The following is a 4,979-nucleotide window of genomic DNA, read 5'->3' as shown; positions in this document are numbered from 1 at the left end:
TCTCTCTCTCTCTCTCTCTCTCTCTCTCTCTCTCTCTCTCTCTCTCTTAACAACGATATAATTTAGAATCACGAAATTAACATACGTAAAAAAACATACGTAAAAATATTACATCAAGTTTACTTAATTACACGTAGGTAGATAGATACATTAAATTATATCTCGGAGTAAGTCATTTTGTTAAAAATTGGTATTTCAGATTTCTATGATACATAAAAATTAAGAGAAAGTTTTATTGAACAATTTGTAACGGTTTATATTTCACAAGTATGGGCACGATAAAAGTTCTTAACAAAAAGCGACAGTTTTTGTTAAGAATAATGTTCCAATCTTGTAAATTTTCCGGCAGCGACAAGAAAGTCATGAATATATTACAGGACAAATAACAAGATGCGCTTTACAGATAGACTTCCAATCGTATTTTGTAAATGTCACCCGGACTGTCTCTGTCGCGCGCGGACGTGATTAAAAAGTATCGGGAAAATATCGGACAAATCGGGTTAATACAAATTTTCTACTTTTGACATCTGCCTTACGTCGCGTACTTTGTCGCGACGGTTTCCCTCGGGCTACTTTCCTCAGTTATGTCTGCGTTATTTCCTGCGTTAAATTCAACGACAGTCTACGGTGGAGATTTCGTTAGTCTTTTTCCAAAGGAGACAATTTTTTTTCGTGTTTTTTGATTCCATCCGTGATCGACAGCTTCCTCCGGAGCAGTCGCGCGTCCGACAAAATACGTTGGAATATTCTATGCGACAAGGTTCTTTAAAAGAGGATAATACTGACGAGCTATTTTCACTTGTTACTTGAGGAAATTTAGTAAGCGTTTTAATTTTAAAACTACTTGAAAACATGATAAATAACAAGTTTTTTTTTTAAATCACTTTTAGAATTATTTTTCAGAATATAGAGCTTTATTATGGAAACCTTTAACATTGAAACTTGTTTGCTAAAATATTGGTTGTCTGTCCGTCAAAAAAAAGACTCATCAACCCTTGTATATTTATTTATACTATAGATATATCTTTTCAATTCCTCCCCTCTGTCTTTCTCTTTTTCTCAAATATATTTTCGGCTATTAAAAATTATGTCTGCAATAACTCTCGTGTCAAATTTTCGGAGTAATTAAAATCATAGATCTTCATAGTAAGAATAGAATCTTGCCGTTATTTGGATTATTTCAGTTTCGTCTCGGTCTCTCAGTAAGTCACGTTAAATAAACCGCAAACGCAAAATAAGCCGTCGTCTAAAAACAGGTATCTATTTTCTTCTCATCACTGCACCGGCGAAGACGGCGCAGTTGTACGGCGATAGTGCTGATGTACCGGGAGACACTCGAAATATACGAAAGCGCGTGGCTGTCGTTGAAATCGGTTTAACGTTTACCGCCATTAATGTCGTTTCGAACAATGCAACGACGGAAAAGGCAGTCACGAACGTCGAGATAAAGGGGTCAGAGCGCGGCAAGAAAGGGAGTAGATGGCAGAGGGAGGTGGAGATGGAGGTAGCGGTTGGAGGAGAGGGAGATTGAAACGGGGTTACTAATTCTCGAATAATGAAGGGATGAATCGCCGACCCCTCGCACACTTCACGAAAGGGAACGCCATCCAAGGGGAGGGAGGGCTCCGCGCGTCGCGCATTGTTGGCGCTTTATTTTCTTCCTCGACCGCATGTTACGCATTATTAGCCGAAACAATGTCACTGGAACAATTAGTCTTTTTCGCGTCTCTATCCAACGAAGACTATCGAACCCCTTTTTCGAGAAATCGAATTTATAATCGCACGCCTTGATTTCCTAAACATTTAGTACTTTTTTCATTTCCTTGTCTAAAGATAGCGATTTCTTGTTGAAGAAGCAATTCTATACTCTTCAAAATAACGTAGAAGAAACAATTTTAAGTACCACGCTAAAATACAGCACTCCGTTTTTCTTTATATTTTCACAAAAAATGTTTTTTCAATATCTAGTACTAGTAATTTAAAGATCATTTGACAATATCGAAAATATTAGCTTCTAAATGGATAGAAGAACATATGAACGAAAATTATCGTAATGGGATCTGAATATTCTAGTACTATCAATGCGCTTTCACGGGCGCGTATTTATACTATTTATATATAGGCGGCAAAAACACTGCGCGACGTCATCGGAGGATGGGCGTTCAAACAAACGAGTTGCTCCTTCCTCAGGACAAGTGGATTCCGTAAGGCGGTGTTTGCGCGTCGTTTTATTCTTCTTTCGTCCCTACAGCGGACTCGTTCTTTCTCTCGCGACACCCACTTATATTGTTATGTAATTTATCTTAGCCACCCCCGGCGCGAAGGAATGCGCGCCCTTCGGGACATTAGCGGCACCGTCGTCGGAGGGGTGTCCTTACTTTTCACTCTCGCTAATTTCGCGCCGCGAGAAGCGACCCGACCGGGTTTACAGGGCGACGCACAATTTCGCACTCTCCCGTTTGACAAACGCGCCAGCTTATCCGAAACTTTGGCACCCCGCGAAAGTTTGCGTTCGGGAGGAGGGAAAGAGACGGAGAAGCGAGAAACAAGCGCGCGACGCGAGGCCGCGTATCAATACTCTCCGATGGGAGAGATTAATTGAAATCGCAGCGGGAATCGCGCAAGCCGCAGCTGAAAAAACCAATCCATTAAGAATTGAGCGTTTCCCCTGTTGCTCTTCGCTCGTCATTTATTTAGAAGTGTTTGAAGTAAACAGAATTTGTTAAGAGAATATCACTCATATCTATATGTTTTTACTTTATTATTAATATCTTTCAGTTGTAGAGAGATAATTTTCCTATCTGTTTATTCCATTGATTTTAGGACTCTCGATGGACGAAAGAAAAATGTTTAATTTCAAGCAATTATCTTTCCTAAAATAGAATAATTATATAAAGACAAGATAGGTTCTAAAAAAGCAAAAACTTATTCTTGGTGCGGAATAAAGAGATTTCAAGGCGGCAATAACTGCGTATCCATATTCATAAAGGCTAAAAGGTGCTTACACACGTAAAAAGGTTAGAAACACGCTTAATACCGCTACTTATACTGTCTCCTCCATGAAGAAACCATATTTAAGAACCGAAGCCATATTTTTATCCACTGACGCGCACATGTCGACTTCGCATAAATGGTAGATGATTTCATGTTGAAAGCAAACCGCTGTCAGAGGCACCGGACATAAAAAGAAACCATCACAATCGGTATCATATATGTACTGACAGGTGCACGATTTCGGCGTGCTGAGATAATGAAAATCATCACAAACTATTTAATAACTATTAATTAAATTTGCTATCTCTTATACGCGCGCGCGCGCGTGCGTTTAGAAAATATTTTTGGAAGATAATAAGAAATGCACTAATCAAACATTTATTAAATATTTTAGAATAAAATCTTTACTAATTGAAATACCATTTAACTATTAGTCTTTCATTAAACGAAAGATATCAGAGAAGCTATTAAATAATTAAGTTATTAAATAATAGGAACATTTTTAAAATAAGGATTCTCTGAATCGCCAATTTTCAGAATTAGGTCATCGAATTATACATTCCCGCTCGTTTAACCCGTTGTGGTCACACCTCTTAAAAATAACGTAGTGGTCACACGGGGTCCAATGGACCCCACAACAGTTTCCATTTGCGTTCTTTTTGATGTATCGACTCAAACCTTGAACTGGAATTAATTTATGACTTCCTCTTGATAATCCAATAATTTAAAAAATTTTTTTATGTTGAAAAAACGCGAGAAAAAAAATTTTTTTTCGAGAAATTTGACTTTTTTTACAAAAATATTCATCAAAATTTTTTGAGATAGAGTAAAAAAACTTTGTGCGTTTTACTTTCAAAATAGTATACTTTTGGAAAAAAAAAAAAAAAAAAGCCTGGGGTCCACTGGACCCCATGTGACCACAACGGGTTAACGAAATCAGCATCGATTAAAATTTTAGAATTCTACATTCCGTTAGTGTTAAATGAAGATAAGATAGGTAAAGCGTAGATGAAGCGTGGTATGTTTTATTAAATCGTCAAATTGGCTCGATATTGAATTTATTGCATTTATTGCACACATGTCGTCAGAATAGCAACGCATTTTTTTGCATATTTGCAAAATAGGCGAAAGTTAACCGTATATACGGCAAAGTGACACGACGGAATGGCCGCGCGAGTAAGAAGCTTTAGAACTTTGCGGTTCGACCGCCGACTGTACCTTCGTTGTTGATTCTAGGCCGGCGTGTGTGTGTGTGTGTGTGTGTGTGTGTGTGTGTGTGTTCGTGCGCGATACCGAAGTGTTGAAACTCCTCTCGCTATCGTTTCCGCGCATTCCGCGAAGAGAGCCTCTCTCGGAAAAAGTCCGACTGTTTGCATGTGCGTATGTGTGAGTGTGTAAGAGCGTATGTAAGAGCGCACCCTCCGACGTGGCGTCTAGTTTCAGTTCCTTCAGGGGAGAAAAGGAAGTTTCGTTGAGGCACGGACTTCGAAATGCACCGTGCGTTTTTCAACAGGGTACGTGTACGAATACATCCCGCGCAAATATGTAAGCATTCATCTTTCTTTCGTATCTTTCCTATACCACGGCCAAGCCAATCCCCTTCGTATCCACGTGTCATTCACTCGGCTTTTCGCCATTTCAGGCGAAAAATAATATTAACCTTTCCAAGGTCTTACTAATTGTAAGTTTCTCACGAGGTTTACGGTTGAAGTTGCGAGAATCAAAATGGTTGAGAATTAAAACGAGAGTGAAAGACAATACATAATTAGTTTTTTCAGTATTAACAAGGAAACTGAGATTATTTCTAAAACGTAATATAGTGTCGTTACTACTTAACGTAATTTAGCACATAGCCCGGACTCTCTTCGCATTGGTAGTATTACGGTGCTGCTATATTTTACTACACATATATACATACATACATACATACATACATACATATATATATATATATATATATATATATATATATATATATATATATA

This window comes from Temnothorax curvispinosus, unplaced genomic scaffold, assembly GCF_003070985.1.
Source record: "Temnothorax curvispinosus isolate PA1 unplaced genomic scaffold, ASM307098v1 QBEX01010681.1, whole genome shotgun sequence".
NCBI lineage: Eukaryota > Metazoa > Arthropoda > Insecta > Hymenoptera > Formicidae > Temnothorax > Temnothorax curvispinosus.
Note: the sequence above shows the minus strand (reverse complement) of the source record.